Source organism: Heterocephalus glaber, unplaced genomic scaffold, assembly GCF_053883595.1.
Source record: "Heterocephalus glaber isolate CG9 unplaced genomic scaffold, H.glaber_assembly_v1.0 deba00001572, whole genome shotgun sequence".
Lineage (NCBI taxonomy): Eukaryota > Metazoa > Chordata > Mammalia > Rodentia > Bathyergidae > Heterocephalus > Heterocephalus glaber.
Window position 1 is genome coordinate 12,296,108 of NW_028258357.1, and position 18,084 is coordinate 12,314,191.

General features: G+C 38.9%; 1 protein-coding gene across 3 annotated transcripts in view; it reads left to right on the top strand.

The window, feature by feature from the left end:
* The window catches only part of Cradd (CARD and death domain containing adaptor protein), a 246,968-nt gene that overhangs the window by 33,972 nt on the left and 194,912 nt on the right, over positions 1 to 18,084 (top strand). The window contains exon 1 of one of the 3 annotated variants that reach the window (XM_021258467.2): positions 15,466 to 15,484. The exons of the other annotated variants lie outside the window; for them this stretch is intronic. The gene's annotated coding sequence lies outside the window, so the exon portion shown is untranslated. Of the gene's footprint in view, positions 1 to 15,465; positions 15,485 to 18,084 lie in introns of those variants that run through there. 3 annotated transcript variants of the gene reach the window in all.

Consider the following 18,084-nt stretch of genomic DNA (forward strand, 5'->3'; position numbering starts at 1 on the left):
TTACCCTTCATTCTATATTTATTTCCCTTTATTCAAGTTTGTAAAAAGGTCTTTGTATGATAAACCTGTCTTTTAAATTATTTTTATCGCACATTCACATAGAAAAGACAGTCTAGCTGGATATAAATTTCAAAATAATTCATTTATGTAGGCTTTTTTTCCCCTTTCCTTGACCTTGTTTGACATTCCCTAAGGACATTCAATCTGAAAATTTTTCTTATGTCGATGATCCCCTGAAATCACTTTAAATATTTACTGTCTTCTGTTTGTTCTCTTTTCCTTTTCAGACTCATATGCATGTTGGCATTTCTGTGTCTCCCTTCCTCATCTCTTCAATTTTCTTATATAGTCTCAACATTTCATTCCTTATGGGAATGGTATAGCAGAGTTCCTCAGACTTCGTCTTCTAGCTCAGCAATTCTGTTCTTCAGGTGCACTCCTTGAAGTATTTATCTAAATTATGAGTTATTTCTCTTCAACTATCATATTTTTTTATAACTAGGTTTCCCATTTGGTTCTTATTTACATCTTTTCGTTTTCATTCCTTTTGTATTAGTACATGTTTGCAATACATAATGAATACATTCATCATGGGGAGTTGGTATATGTACACAACAGATCCTAAGTCTTTTTACTTTCCCTTTCCTTCCCCTCCCTCTCTCCTCTCTCCACCTCTGGATTCCCTTCCCATTTGCAAAAGGTCTGTATCTCTGCTTCCTACTCTCTATCATTTATTATTTATACTTTGGATTTCTCATATAAGAGAAACCATATGATATTGAAGCTTCTCTGTGTCACTTATTTCACTAAGCATTTTGGTCTCAAAGTGCACCCATTTTCCTACAAATTATTCAAGCTTATCTTTCTTTGTGGCTGGTTAGTATTCTATTGTGTGAAAATACACATTTTCTTTATCCATTCATTTACTGATGGACATAAAAACATCTTCCAAGATTTAGTTATTGTGAAACATGCTGCTATAAACATAGGTATGCATATATTACTGTGAGATGATGTCTTTAACTCTTTTGGGAAGTTACCTAGAAGGGAAATAGCTGAGTCAGATGTAATTTATAATTTTAGTGTTTTTGAGGATTCTCCATACTTATTTTCATAATGGCAGTACTAGTTCACACTTCACCAACAATGTAAAAAAGCTTCTTTTTCCCACTTTGCCAACATTTGGTTATTTCCATTTCCATTTCTCATTTCTCTAAGGGGCAAAGACATTGAGCATTTTTTCATGTACCCATTGCTCATATCTATTTATTTCTTCTGACAAGTGTCTATTCATTTTTTTTTCTGGTTCTAGGGATTGAACTCAGGACCTTGTGCTTTCAAGGCAGGTACAGTGCCACTGAGCTAAATCCCAGGACCTGAGGGTCTATTCATTTTAATTGCCCATTTTTAAATTGGGTCTTTTATTTTTGGGGGGTATAATTTTTTTATTTCTTTATATATTCTAGATATTAGTTCTCTATCCAAGGAGCAGCTGTCAAAAATAATTTTCCAATTCTGTAGGTTGTCTCTTTGCTCTGTTGTTTGTCTCCTTTGCTGTACAGAAGCTTTTAATTTGATATAATCCCATTTGTTGATTCTTGGTGTTATTTCTTATGCAATTGGAGTTCTGTATAAAAAGTCCTTGCCTATTCCCATGTATTAAAGAGTTTTACCTATTTTTATCTCCCAGCAGATTGTTCCTGTCTTAATATTTAGATCTTTGATCCATTTTTATTTTATTTTAATGCATAATGAGAGATATATCTAAATTCAGTGCTCTGTATGTCGACAGCCAGTGTCCCCAACACCACTGATTAAAGAGGCTATTTTTTTCTCAGCATGTTTTTGGCCCCCTCATCAAAGATTAGATAGCTGAATGTGCCTGCTGTTGTTTCTGCATCCTCTGTTCTGCTATATTGATCCACATGTCTGTTTTTTTGTGCTATGCTGTTTTAATCACTGTAGCTTTGTAATATAGCTTGAGAGCCAGGATTGCGGTGCTTCCTGCTTTGCTCTAGTTGCCCATGATTGCATTTGCTACACTGAGTCTCTCCTGGTTCCACTTAATTTTAGGATTTTCCTCCTTTTTAGTTCTGTAAAGAATGATGTTGGTATTTAGATAAATTATTTTCTAGATTGACACACAGGAGTGACTTTCTGGGCTCACTTGAAAGGATGAGTGGGGACCTGAGAGCTCGGCCACGGGCTGATGCACCGTCGGGGAGTTGTGCCCCAACCTTCCCTTGCCTTGTACTTTCTAAGCGAGCCCCACTGGACACCAACCTGGACCTAGCCTGGCCAGGATGGTGGCCTGGGCATGGGGAGTGTCGAGTGGGCTGGGCGAGGAGCTGAAGCTGCCTTCCTCACTGATGGTGCCCGGTGCAGGTGGCAGCGAGAGTGGCACAAACTTTCCACCTGGCTGCGACCGCAGACAGATTTGAAAGTTTTCTGGGGGTTCCTACCAGAGCCGAATGTTAGAGAAATTTTTTACATTTCTCTGGAGAGTGAAGTGACCAAATACAACCCAGGCTGTCAAAGAGAGCAGTCACAGGAGTTGGTATTAGGTCCTTACAGTGCCTGTTCATCATCAAGGTGGTTACTTCAGCTTGGAGCTCCAGTCTGTCACCACTAAAACCAATATCCCAAGCTCCTAGGGCAGAGAAGCTGAGCTTGTCCCAGCACCTGGAGAGAAGCTCCCCGCCACCATCCCAAGCTCCTAGGGCAGAGAAGCTGAGCCGGTCCCAGGACCCAGAAGGAGGCTCCCCCGCCACCATCCCAGGCTCCTAGGGCAGAGAAGGTGAGCCGCATAGGTGCCAGAAGCACCTCCCCCACTATCCCATGGAAATAAGAAGACACGTAAACAAGCCTCAAAAACAGACTTCTGGATCACCTACAGCAACCCCAAAGGGAAATGAGATGGAACAATCTGATACTCAACTACCTGGACTCTCTGAACTGGCAACAAAAGAGGATCTGGGAAAAATGAAATCAGAAATAATTACTCGGATAACAGCAAAGATTTTGCTCATGGTGCAAGACATGATTAATAAATCTAGAGAGGACACAGATAAAAACATAGAGGATCTGAGGAACATGATGGAATCCCAACATAGGAAACAAATGGAATCCATATAATAGATGCAAACAGATTTCCAGGAGATTAAAAACTCCATCGAAAGTCTGCACAGCAGAATGAACCAATGTGAGGATAGAATTTCAGATATAGAAGAAAAGATTGCAATTAGTGAGGAGGAAAAGAAAAATTGCTTTAAAATTGTAAAGGAACACAAAAAATCAATCCAGCAGCTGCCAGATGATGCAAAGAAGAATAACATAAGACTGATTGGAGACAATGAAGAAACAGGAGAGAGTGCAGATGACATAAAAAAACTATTCACAGAAGTGATGGCAGAAAACTTCCCAAGGAGGGGAAAAGAACTTGACAAACAGATAAGTGAGGCATATAGGACTCCAAATAGCCTTGATCAAAAAAAATCTACACATAGGCATATAATAGTTAGGATTCCAGAAATCCGACAGAAGAACAAAATTCTACAAGCAGTGAGAGAAAAGAAACAAATCACATACAAAGGAAAGTCCATCAGAATCACAGCAGACTTCTCAATGCAAACCCTCAAGGCAAGAAGAGCTTGGAGTGATGTATTTCAAGCCCTAAAGGAAAACAGCCTCCAACCCAGATTGATGTACCCTGCAAAACTATCTTTGAAAATTGGTGGAGAAATAAGATACTTTCATGATAAAGAGCACCTCAGGAACTTCATGAATATCAAACCAGCACTCCAAAAAATTTTAGACAATACCCTAGGAAAAGACAATGAAGATCACAACCCCAGGAAACCCAGCAGAATGAATCCAGTGGGCGTGACAAATTAAATGTAAAAGGGGAGAATCCAACAAAAAGAAAAAGTCATGACAAGGCTTTTAAAACTTTTAACTTCATCTCCCTAATGAGTGTATAATTCAATCTTATTATTGTACTGATTAGTATTTTTCTGATTCTAGAGTTGCACACCTTTCCTTGTGCTGTACTGGCTATTTATCATCTTACTTTTTAATTGGATTGTCTATTAATGAGCTCTAAGAATTCTTTATATATTCTGGTCATAGGTTATATGTATTGTAAATATGGTCTGTTTAAGGACTACTTTTCATTTTAATGATGTCATTTAAAGTTCTAAATTTTGATGGAATCTCATTCATCAATTTTTTTCTTTTATACATCATGTCTTTTGTATCCTAGGTAGTTCTTGCCTACCCTGAATTCATAAACATTTTCCCTTATAATTTCTTCTTAAACTTTTATACTTTTAGTCTTTCATATTTAGGTTCATGGATCCCTTCAAGTTTTTTTCATGTGTGGAAATAAAGGGTTGAGGTTAATTTTTTATATACGGATACCAAGTGTTCTAGTGGCGTTTGCTGAAAACACTATCTCTTCCTCAGCTCTTGAATTGAGTTTATATTCTATAAAATGCTAATGTTAAATAATCTTTCAAAACTCAATGGACCATATATGTGTGGTTCTATTTCTAGGTTCTGTTTTATTCCAATGATCTATATGTCTTTTCTTACACCAACACTGCCTTGATTATTGTAGCTTTAGAAGAAGTCTTAAAATTAGGTACTAAATGTCTTCCAGCACTGTTGCTTTTTTTTTTTTTTAACTTTTCTGGGTCCTTTATACTCCTACATAACTTTTAAATTTCAATATCCAATTCTTCATTTATAGCAAGTATACACAGACCTGAATTTTTATATATACCTTGTGTTTTCTAATCCTGCTAAATTTAAGTACAAGTTCTAGGGGCTCCTAGAGATTTCTTAGTATTTTCTCTGTAGATGATCATTTCATCTACATATAAAGATTTTGCTTCTACCTTGCCAATCCTATCCTAATTGTGTCATTTTATTGCCAGACTATTTTGGTGGGGCCTAGGTTTCAAAGTTTAATGGACAGATGAAGAGTAAGCATATCTTCCCTTGTTCCCCACCTTAAGGAGAAAGCATTGTATCTTCTCCATTTACATAAGGCGTTCTCACTGGAAGTATGGAGTACATGTCTTTAATCTGTTGAGAAGTTTCTGTTCTACTTCTAGTCTCCTGATAGCTTTTACCATGAACAGTTGTAGAATTTAGTCCAATACTTTTTCTCCAACTAGTGACAGGATCATATGGCTTTTTCCTTTCCTCTGTTAAAATGATGACTTTTGGGAGTGAATCTTCCAATGCTGAACCAATACTGCCATCCCTGTAACAAAACCGCTTTCTACATCCTGCCAGATCTGACTTCTAATAGTTTGTTTTGTTAAACAAATTTCTATCTTTGTTCATACTTTTTTCTTCTATTATCTTTATCCAGTTTTAAGATTAGCACAATGTTGATTTCCTAAAATGAGGGGAGAAGTGTTCCTTCTTTTTTCTGCTTTAACTGTTTGATATAATTTATTAGTTAAAATGTTTATGAGCCTGTTGTTGTCATATAGGTAGGTTTTCAAACTAGGAATATACTTTCTTTAATAGGTGCTATTCAAATTTTATATTTCCTCCAGAGTTAGTTTCATTAATTTGTCTTCCAAGGTACTTCTTAGAAGTTGTCAAATTTATTTCAAAACAGATTTTTGAAATATGCTTTCTATATCCTTTTAAATTCTGTAAAATCTGTGGTAATGTCACCTAGATCTTAATATTGTAATTTAAAAAAATATATAATTGATATTGTGTAACAGGAAGAAAAGGTCTAAAAGTGCAGGGGAAGTGGGAGGGGTAGGGGAAAGAAAAACAGGGAAAGGAAAAAATATGAGAAAAGGAAAAAAATGGAAACAAATTCTTTGCAAATAGGGAAGGGTGGAGGGGCTGAAGGGAGGGTAGGGGAAGGGGAAAAATGAAAGAACCAAGATACTCATGTAATGGTACAAGATCCCAGTGATGTTTGTAACTGTATTTTATACCTAAAATGTACCAATAAACTTAATGGGGGAAAAAAGTAAAGAAAGGATGAGTAAATTAGTTTTAATGTGAGCTCATAGGAATATTCATCCATGGGACAGCAGATCCAAGAGTTTAGAATCAGCACCTCAGCTGATAAAGCAGGCAACAATGGGAGAAGAGATTCTGAGAGAGGTAGATGCCCTCATTTCAGTTTCTATAGTTATTCATTGTGCCTCTGGGTAGACAACACACCTTGGTGCTGAGAGTAATGTCAAAAATGCATTCTTTAATTTGACATGTAATAGCTTGGTCAGCATCTTGTGTTAGTCAGCTTTCTGCATTATACAAAATATTTAAGACAATCAACTTATAAAGAGCAAAGGTTTATTTTGGCATGTAGTTCTGGACGTTTAAGTCCATGAGCTCCATAGCTTTAGAGCCTGTGATGAGACAGCACATCTTAGTGGAGATGGTAGAGCAAAACTGCTCACTTCATGGACAGGAAGCAAGAGATAGGAAGAGGAGAAGGGCTATGATGTAGCTCAGTGGCATGGCGCCTGGTAAGCGCAAGGTCCTGAGTTCATCCCCGTTGTGGGGAGCACAGGAAGAGGGAAAACGATACCAACTCCCACAATCCTCTTTGAGGCCACACCTCTAATGATCTAACGACTTCCCAATAGACTCCACCTCTTAATGTTCTGCCATCTTCCAATAACCCCAAACCAGGGACCAAATTTTTAATTCATGGACATACGGGAGACATTCAAGATACAAACTATAGCACTTGTTATGGTCATTGAGCCTCAGTGTTTTCATCTGGAAAATAGGACAGAATTTAATTGTTAGAAGTCTGTGAGAAAATATGTATAGGGAGAGGGTTTCAAGAACCACATCTAGTCCTACCACATGTAGTCCTTAACTGGTGTTTAATAATTTGTAGTTCCTTCCCTCCCGCATCTTCCTCAGTCATCTTCTTTTTCACTGGGAAGTTTAAATATGGACATGAGTTTCTTTAAGTAAGAGAATGAGTGCTATCAATTTTCAGTGAATTTTTTTAATATCTCACTATTTTTTTCTAATTATTTTCTAGCCATGTTTCAGTTATTCCAAGTTAGGAACACAATCTATAATTGTTCTTGTGCATGGGTATTTGAAATTCAAGGAATTTTTTTGCCCTTAGTTTTGGGCACTTGAGTTCAAGCTGTTGTCTTTCTCAAATGGTCTGATTTTGTCACATGCTCAGGTCTTAGAGTGTAGGTGGGAGAAGGGGAAAGGTAATGCCCTTTGTGTAGACACATTTATAGATTCTATCCTGACTTACATGATAGCTTTTCATTATTTATTTGTTCTTCTCATTCTTTCACCCTTCTTTTGCACTTTTTGCAAGACAGCTGATAGTGTCAGCTTTGCTCAGTACTACTCTTGTGAACATTGGGAAATATTCTGTTGTGAAAATCTTTGCAGCTGGCTCCTGGCTAGTATTTTGCAATCCATTCTGAAAAGTTTAATAGCCCTTAGTTTTTCACGTTAGCTGTGTTGCCCATGCTAGAGATAATTGTGAATAACGGTCAAGGCTCAGTTAAGCCATCTCTTCCCTTTTACATCATGTCTTTGAATGGTACAGAGGGTTCAGATTCCAAAGCCTGATAGAAACTGACTATTTAATCCTTTTCTATTTGATGCTGTGACTTTCCTCAAAGATACTATTGTTTACTCCACTTTTGAGCATTGATTTGTCCTTAAAATCTGTGTGATTTATGCTTCTGATATGTGCTGGTGTTTCTAACTTGGTTTCTGTTGTTATTTCTTTGTGAATGTTTCTTAAGGAGTTCCAGACTTTTGAATGGGCTCCAGACTTAAATCACATGGACCAGTGAAAAAGAGAAAGAAAAGTTGAGGCCTGACATAGTATTGCTAATATTTTATTTTGCCATGCATGCAAGAGAGAAAAATACCATCTTCTGTCACTATCATTTCATAAAAGAATATTTTAACACCAAAACTAGGAAGGAAGTAGTCTTGGAATAAACGAAAGTCCTTTATTTAAAATAGAAACTGATTACATGGTTCTTTTCCTCTTTTTGCCTGGGACTAGTGAAAACTTCCAAAACAAACTCCGGAACTGCCACCTCAAGTGCTCTTAACAGTTTGCTTTGAGCCCTTTCTGTTGTTCTCTTTATTCTGTCAAGTTTGTTCCTACCTGGCACTTTCCCTTCTTGCTTCAGCAGCATTTAAAGACCTTCCTCTAGGCAAAGGCTTCGCTCCCACATGGGAGAGCCTTGATCATCAATTCTGTTAGTCTGGATGTCAACCGAGCAAGTAATAGAAAAGCCCAGCAGAGGCGGCAGCTGTTAGCTGGAAGCATGCAGAGCAGATGTTGGCTGTCATTCCAGGGTTATCTCATCATTCATTGTACACAGAGGTGGCTTTGGAGTTCTCCTTCATCCTTGTCCTTCTCCTCACCCAGGCTGGGAGAACCCAAGGCTTTTAATCTTGGTGCCATTACTCAGGGCCTTGGTCATTTGTCTTGCTTCTCTTTAGGGCTTTCTGCAATCTCTTTGTATCAGACTCTGGACAGTAGCCGAATGTCAAACTCAAAATGCAGGCCTCCATAGAGCCAAGATTCCTACCCTTTTGGCTTTGATCGAATTTGCTCTCTTAATTCCAACCAGAACCTCTGCAAAATTGCAGAGAAAATGAAATGCCTGGTGTACTTGGACTTTCCTTTCTGTACCATCATTTCGTGCCCTCCTACCCTTCTTCCTGAGAGCTGGTGGCTTCATGTTGTCATTATCTCTTCCTCCAGATTGTAAGCAGTCTAAGAAAAACACTCACACTCGGGGATAGGAGTTTAATTTTCTCTCTCCTGGAGGTTCTCGCACACAATGGAAAGGAAGCTTTAGAGTGCAGAGGATTTAATTCCAGCCATGGCTACTTGTGCTGGGGGACTTAGGCGATTCTTATATTTCTCTGAGACTCTGCTTCTTCAATGGCAAAATGAGAATGAAAACAGTAAGATGAACATCACAGATTTGATGTAAAAATCAAATAAGATTGTTAACATGCTTTATCATCAGGAAACCATATTGATTATTTGTTAGTACTTTTCAGGGGTTTTAAATACTAGGCACCTATTGGAGCTAGCTTGAGTGAGTGTATTGGATTTGATTAATGAGGGGACTGTGGGAATCCAAGAAGTTCTCTTTCCCCACATCTAGCAGATCTGTCTAGACTTTACAGATACAAGGTTCCTTTTAAGCCTTGAAGAGATGGAGTGAAGATGTCCTAGCCCTTCCTCCATCTGTACTGGAAATATGTGACTAAAATCTGGCAAATGGATTGTGGAAGCAAGTGATATACATCTCTTATAGGTCCTGTTTTAAAAAGTCCCATGTGATTTTTTCATATTCTCTCTTTCTCCCATCTCTGGCTGTGATGATGCTAGAGGTACCTCGAAGCCACAAGATGGTGAAGACACAGAGGGAAGAAGCCTGGGTCCCTCAGTGACTACTTAGAGAAAGCTCGCAGACGACCTATCCAACCAAGAATATTAGCATTGAAGTTCAAGTGAGCAAGAAATAAACTCATATTGAGTTATGCCACTGAGATTTGGGATGGTGTCTTTTATACATTGTCTACCTCAATAGCCATATCTCATGTCTGCTTCTCCCTGGACCCTGCATCATTCATCTGTCTTGCTGTGCTCCACTTTTTCTGCCTTCGTATCCATCAGGGTGGGAAAAGACCAACTGTAATAGCCACAAAGGTGGCTTCTCTTTTATTCAAGGGGACAGGCTGATGACAACTAAACGTACTGCATTTCAAATTCCTTTTTGAGGCCTGAGTTAGGACCAGCTGGTAGTGGGAGCCAGTCCTTGAACCAGTCAACATGTGGTGTTCATGAGATTAAAAAAGAAAGGACAACTCCCCAGAAACATGGTGCTGGCAGCCAACCCCACACATGTTTACTACAGCACCCCATGCTTACATATAACACATTAAAAAGGTGTAGTACAGTGTTTCTTGACTTAGGACATGATTACATCCTAATAAACCCACACATTAACATACTGAACGTCCTAGATTAGTAACACAGTGCCCTGTGGAGTAGCCGTTGTTTCCCCTTGTGCAGTAGGTTTTTTTTTTTGGTTTGTTTGTTTTTTTGGTACCAGGGATCGAACTCAGGTCCTTGTGCTTGCGAGGCAGGCGGCAGAACCACTGAGCTAAATCCTCAGCCCTTGTTTCCCCTTGTGATCATGGGTCTGTTTGGAAAGCTGTTGCTCACCGTCGCTGCTCACTGTCGCTGCCCACTGTCCTGGGAGACAATTGTACCTTGCACTGCCAGCCAAGGGAAAGATGGAAATTCAAAAGCTGATACAACTTCTACTGAAACCATTGTAAAGTTTATCAGCTTTCAGTGAACTCGTCATAAGCCAAGAATCGTCTGGATGCAGAGTGTGGGGACGAACTTTCCTTCTTTTCTTTTTAACATGGGAAGAAAATGTTTATTTAACAAAAAAGATATGAGGTCAGTAAAAACAGGGAGAGGAGAAATTAGAAGTAGTGGATTTTAAGAGGTTGCTTTATTTCATTTTATTTTTTTACCTTTCTTCTTATATGCCCCGAAGAACAAATCTCTAAGAGTGGCTTTCAGACATGAGGTAATGATTTACTTTGGGGGTATGTTGCATTCCCCAATTGCCTGCAGATGAAATAGCTCCCATGCAGCCCTGTGCCCCTCTGGGAGTATGAGGCATGTTCCAGCCTGTAGGCTACACGACTTGGCCACACGCTAATATCTACAAGGGGTCGAGGGATGAGAAGCACATCCCACATGTGGGTGTTTCAAGTGTGACAGAAAGTCCACACGGTGGCCTTGGGATGGCCATGAATTATATGGTGGACAAAAAGGGGTCTGGTTCTTGGTGCACTCTTTCCCTTCTGCCTCAAATAACCACTCTCCAAGAAAGAATTCTGGCTGGCAGGACTCCACCTCAACTTACCTTCTTGGCACGAACCACCCACTCTTAGGATTAGGCCATCTCGTCTTTGCGCTCTTGTGTGATACCGAAATATGCTCCAATTTTTCCCAAGTGACATTTCCCCCCTTCAGCCGTAAAGGTGCGGTGCGGTCCGAGTGTGCCCACAAAGGTTTGTGGCTTTCGAGCTCGGTCCTCGGTGTGGTGATGTTGAGTGGTGATGGTCCTTTAAGAGATGGGGAAGGGTAGGGGGCTGGAAAGGCTGGCCGTGCCCTGTGCTCTGCCTTCCTGCCATGGGATCCGACCCTCTCCTCTGTGTTCCCACCATTGTGCTGACACCTGCCACAAGCTCCTCATCAAGACTGAGCTGATACTGCTGCCAAGACCTTGAACCTACAGAGTTAAATACATCTCCTTTTTTCTGAGTCACCCAGCCTATGTATAGTGATATGCTAATGAAAAACTGACGAAAACAAAGCTACAAACTTTGGAAAGTCCAAATAAATGCCACAAAGAACTAGAAATCTTTAGTATTCTATTTCACTATGTATTTAGGGGAAATCACATACATATATACATATAATTAATTTCAAAGTTTCAAAAAAATTTGTACTTGCTTTTCTCTCTTAACTGTATGTTATGAAGGATTTTCTGTTCATCTGTAGTACAATTTGTAATAGTATGTAATAGCCTACAAATATCCCATTGTTTGTTTAACCAAATTCTCCCCCCCGCCCAAGACAGGGTCTCACTGTGTAGTTTAGGCTGGTCTTAAACTCATTATGTAGCCCAGACTGGCCTCAAACTTGCAGCAATCCTCCTGCCTCAGCCTCCCGAGTGCTGGGATTACAGGAGTGTGCCACCATACCTAGTCTAAACTCCTATTGTTGGACATTTATGACTATTTTAAAGTTTTCATTGTAGTAAATAATTCAAAAATGAACAGACTTGTTTGTAAATCTTTGCCTATTTCTCTGATTATTTCTTGAAGATAAGCTTTTAGACATAAAATTCCTTGGTCAAGAAGAATGGAAATAGCAGATCTCTCCTTAGGTGTCATGGACAGAATTGCATACCATGAGTATGCAGAAGCCAGGGGAAACTGCACAACTGGGTTAGGCCACTCAGGTGTGTTCTGCAAAATTCACCACATTGAAAAAAAAAAGACTTTTGTTACTAAAGACTTAAGTGTAGCTATTTTATAGGAACCACGTCCCTTCTATATTTGTTACAGGCTATTAAAATGTTTCAAAACCTTTTCTAATTTGATAGGTGACAAATACTTCCTCATTGTCATCTTTGTTTCAATTTCTTTGATTACTGGTGATGCAAATTATTTTTTCAAGTATTTCTTGGTCATTGCATTTCTTCTGTTATTTGCTGAGTCATCATTTCATATATCATGCATAACTGTACATCCTTTCAAAAGCGACTGCGATTTGATTTTTGAATCCTGCAGAGCTCCAGGCTGTATCTCCCATATAGCTGGCAAAATGAAGTCCTGTCAGGTGAAGAACACCTGCAATACCTTGGCCTACGCAGTTAGTAATAAGTAAGGGCGAGGAAAGAGTGGGTCAGAGTGCAATTGGCCTACAGAGCCCGAAAACTTGGGGAGAACTGACAGGTGGAAATAGAATTCAACAAGGCAGGCAGTCATGTCCAAACTCAGCTTTATTTTCTATTAGCTCAATGTATTTGATATTAACTAGCTTTTGAATCAGTTTTATAATGACCCTTATAATGCTGTGCTTATTTAAGCAGAAAAAGTCTTGATGTGCTAGAGAAAAAGAAAGAATCCATCACTGGAGAAAACCCAAACCCAGACATTAATTATAGACTTGTTCACCCTGACTGTCATCCTTTTGTTAATGGGTCCTTGTGTAATTATCACCCTGTTTTATAAGTGTGAATTTGTCATTAGGAGAAATTGTCATGGTGTCTTAAGGCTAAAATTATAGAACTCTAGAGAGCAAAGGCAAGAAATACCAGTCTATTGTCAGAGAACTAATATAGTGAGTCACTGGTTTGAACCTTGAGGTTTATGGGAACTCAGAAAGAAAGGGACTCCTGAAAGCTTCTTTGGAAGGAGGCTTGGAAATTTGTCTTATGTGCCTGGAACTTGAAGTCTTGAATGAGGAAAGCCAGCAGGTTTTTATCTTGTGATTAAAAATTTAAAAGTGTTCTTTTTTGGGGCATAGAAAAACAAGAACTGCCTTCCATGGAGCCACAAATAAACAAATCAGCTCTTTTTTGTGTGTGACTAATGGTCTTTATCAGCACGTGATGAATCAGCATTGCATTCAGGTAATGAATAATTATGTACCCTTTGGTTCATCAATAACCAATTACTTGGTTATGTTAACATAACCAACCTTCATGTGGAATTGGTTATTTAGGTTTGTAATAATTGATAATGCCATTAAATTGACTTTTACTATCATTTATCTGAATCTAATCTAACACTTTATGCCTCTGGTTGACTTTTTCTGCACCTATGGAATGGGTGCACCAAATCATTCTTTTTTGTCAGTAATTACAAATTCAAATGACTTTTGCATGGAGAATATGTGGACCATTCAAGGGCTGTAAAATTGATTGCTAAATTCTGTAATTGATTGCAAAATCTATAATCCTCCATCATCTTGACAGGACAGCAATCAATGGCAATGACAAGCTGATGTGAATTCTGAAGCACATTAAGTGTTGAAATTCATTTATTTCCTCTGGCGTTTGGGTGTGTGAAGAGATTATAGAAATGTGCTGATAAGAGAGGCCATAGGGTCCTAGAGCTATAGCCTTCTCCTCACTCTCACGTGGGTTTCTGACCTAGCTTCTGGAGTTCAAACCAGGCCTGCAGATTTTGCATTAATAATCATGGCTGGAGTATTAAGCTTGAACTGATATTATGGATTTAATGTTTGTGTCCCCCACACCCACAAACTCACATGTTGAAGACCTAACTCCCAAGGTGGTGATATTTGTAGGTGGGCCCTTGGGGAAGTAATTAGGTCAGGAGGGCAGGGCCTTCACAATAGGATTAATGTCCCTAGAAAAAGAGATACCAGCGCTCTCTCTTGGCCACATGAAGACACAGTGAGAAGGTGGCCGTTTGCAAGCCAGGAGCCCTCACTGGGAACGGCACTGGGGGGACCTTAATCTCAGACCTCAAGGCATCCAGAGCCCTGCGACATTTCTGTTACTCAAGTTATCCAGTTTACGGCACACATTTTTTAATGTCAGCCCAAGCAGACTAAGAACAAACTGAAATTGAGGTTTCTGAGGATTTAATAAACAAATTGAATGTCAGGGATATTGTCTCATGATTGAACATTTCTTCATATTCTTTTCTTTCCTCATTTTTATCAGCAACCATCATCACACCCTGTCAGCTATATCGGGATATACAAGTTGGCTTCATTCCTTTGTTGACTAAGTATTTATGAAGCATATACTAATGTAGCCATTCTGGCCTTTAGTTTTGAATTGGACACAAAGAGGTGTGAGCAACAGTCACTGTAATTGAGAATCTAACCATTTATGTTTGAATTGTAAATTAAATGAAGAGGGCCTCTGAAGGGGCCTGGACTGAAGGAGGCACTGTGGGAACCTCAAGATGAGATTTCAGAGCATTTTAATGGAGCTCCCCAGATGGGTGATGCATGAATTTTACTAAGTAACAAAAAAATGCATGTGGATAGTAAAATTAATATTATTTATAGGCCATAAACTATGAAAAATATTAAAATACTATAATAGATTTTATGGGTCCACCACCAAAATTTATTTTAGGCATGTCCTCCACTCTTTTGGGTTTAATTTTTAGAAATAAAATCCAATAGTTGCAGCTTTAGTTCCATCCTTCCTCCCCTTATTTTTCCTTATCCAGAAGTAATATCTAGTCTGAAATTAACAAGTGTCATGATACATGTCTTAGAATGATTACTAATAGGTAAGTATGTACATATAGTACTGTTACATGTATTTTTAAATACCCATGATAGTGTTCTAAAACATGACGTTTTCATGTAAACATATGTTTCTGAGATACATTCACCTGTAAATTGGTGTTTTGTTCACTTTTTCTGGAAGGGTTGTGAATCAGTAATGTAATGAACATCCTTACATATATCTCTTGTGTACTTGAAGGCATAGCCTTCAGCTTAGCTACCTAGAGATGGAGATTTAAAATACCATTTTAAAGAAGTTCTTGGACTACACCTTAATAATTTCAAGCAGCTGTTTCTTTTACTAGGAAATTACTTCACCATTTGAACATAAACTACAGTATGAATATTGATGGTAATGATAATAAAAAAATCATTATAAGGGTCCCCCTATGTATCTGGCACTGTTGTAAGTGGTTCACATGAATTAATTAATTTAATATTTGCAAAATAGACATCTAATACATTATCAAGTGGATAATGCCACCTATCCTCTAATTTTTTTTTTTTGGTACCAGGGTTTGAACTCGGGTCCTTGCAGTTGTGCAGCAGGCGGCAAAATCACTGAGCTAAATCACCAGCCCCAACCAATCTTCTAATTTTATTGGACTGGTAAGGAGTAGACTGTTGAACATGACTTTTGGTTACATCTCATTGGTCAGAGGTCAGTCATATGACCACACCTAATTGCAAAGGATGCTGGGAAATGTGTTTTGCTGGGAGGCTATTTGCTTAGTGAAACTTAGAGGTTCCCTTACCAAACACAGAAAAGGAGAACTGAGGTTAGGAAACAACCTCTTTAAACAATGGTTGCTTAAAAATTAGTATCAATTTTTATAGATGTAAAAACCGAACACAATGTAAATGACTTGATCATGATCACATAATTGATAAATGATGGACATGGTACTTAAATTCTGTGGGAGTTTTTTGTTTTGTTTTATTTGGGCAAGTCCAACATATTTCCCTTCTATTAAATTGTCCAGGTACAAAGCTATTCTATTTTAAATAATCCGTATCGGAAAATATGATGCTATGCATTTTCTTATAGTGCTCATTTGTTAAGGGTGATAGTTTTCTGGGAGCAAATTTTTCACATAATTATTTCATTTGACACAAGGATGAATAAGAAAATAACTCCTCTCAGGAGCTCATGTGCCAGACACTGTCTGCAAGGACTTGCTCCAGTTCTGCCCTTGGGTGACCCCTTCTGCTGTATAAGGGACTGGAAGTCTAAAAACTCCATTTCCCAGCCTTCCAACCAGTCGTTTTCTGGTTAGATTCTGCTAGGAATAGGAAACAGTGGCTGGAGATTGGAATATGCTTTTATTTGATTATCCAGGCTTGAAGCCAATCACTTGGGTTAGGTGAGGGGCTTTGTCTTCATGAGACTGTTAGTGCGTGTGCATGCATGTGTGTGCGTGTATGTGTGTGTGTGCATGTGTGTGTGTGTAAACCCAGGACTCAGACATGCTAGGCGAGCATTCTATCACTGAATTACAGCCTAGGCCCATCTTTATGAGCTTTTATTAAGCAAAGTTGGTTTTGCTTTTACTGAGGCAGACAAAGCAAACAGAAAATAGTTGAGCTAAAGTTTGTCTCTCAGGTCCCTGGCATTCTTTTTTACACTTTCAGGCCTGCTCAGCTGGCCGCCAGTGATTTGCTTTTGTGTTTCTAATAAAAAAGGGCTGATAAACAGATTGAGTCGAAAAAGGCCCAGACAGGGCAGTGCTGGTCCATTCAGTATTTGTGTAAAATGAAAAAGGTTTCCTTCTTCCACAAGACAAAGCCCTAGACAAGGCTCCCAGTTTGCCAAAGTGAGCACAGGCTGAATTTCCATGCCCCTCGCCTCCTTAGCCAGGTGTCTTTTTGCAGTGAACAGTCTGCATAACTGTACATGGTTAGTCAAGGCAACACCTCAAGCTCACCACAATTTACCACTGGGAACTTTATTCCTACCACTGTTATGAACATGACTGGTGCCGTTTCATCAATGCTAGGGCATTCATTTATCCACTGGCTTTTTTATTCACTAAGTATTGTTAGATGCCTACTCTCCTCTTGATTGTAGGCCAGCGTCAGTAGAAACCATTGGAAGAGGAAGAACTTCTTCACAAGATTATAACCCAGTGACCAGAGTTAGAGTCAAGCCTTGCAGAGCAGTTAAACTTCAAGTAAGACTGCATTGGGGGAATGAGTTCTGTGTCCCAGTGTGGGCTGCTGGTTTTATTTTTTCTCTATCTGCTTTCACTGTCCCTTCAGGGCTTGCTTGCAGCTATTCATGGGACTTTCTTGGCTTGAGGTTCCATTAGCTTGGGTCTTGCGGGTTGAAGTCAGATTAGGGATTTTAGGGGATGAGAAGGTAATCTGGCAATTTCAGTCCAAGGGTATGTTTTTGTCTTAACTTGATGCTCTTTTTGCTGCTTTGCTTTTCCTCTGCATACCCCTGGGCTTTCTTGTTCTCTTCTTTTTCCACCACTTAGAGCTTCAAAATGATTTTTGCTCTTTAAGGTACATTTTATTTCAGAGCTGGGGATGTAGCTCAATGGTACAGCATGTGCTTAGCATGAACAAGTCCCCCCTAACACCACAAAAATATATATGAATAAATAAATTTTATTGTTTATATTTGAGGTTTACAACATGACACTATGGGATACATATAGACAGCAAGTGGTTTGCTATTGTGGAGCAGATCAATGTATCTATCATCTGACATAGTTATATTTTATGATAAGGGCAGCTAAAGTCTACTTAAAATATTTAATACAATGCAATGTAATACAATTGAATTTTATTGACCTTATTGCTTATGTTTTACAGTAGATCCCTAGACTTGTTTAACCTGGGGGCAGCAGAAGATGGATGTCTCAGCTCTAGAAGAGAGAGAGAATTCATCTTTCTTCCATCTTTTTGCTCTATTTGTGTCCTTTATGGGTTGAATGATGCTCATGCCTTTGGGAAGGGCCATCTTCATGACTCAGTCTACCCATTCAAACACTAATGTCTTCCAGAAATACCCTCCAGGACACACCTGTAAATAATGTTTTACCAGCTCTCTGAGCAAGTCAAGTTTACACATCAAATTAACCATGACAACCATCCTTACGCCCACTTGTTTGCTTAACGACAGTTTCTCTTAAGCACACCAGATATAAAAGCCAGAAAGTAGGGCCTGTGTTATTTGTGGATCCTAATGCAAAAATGCAATA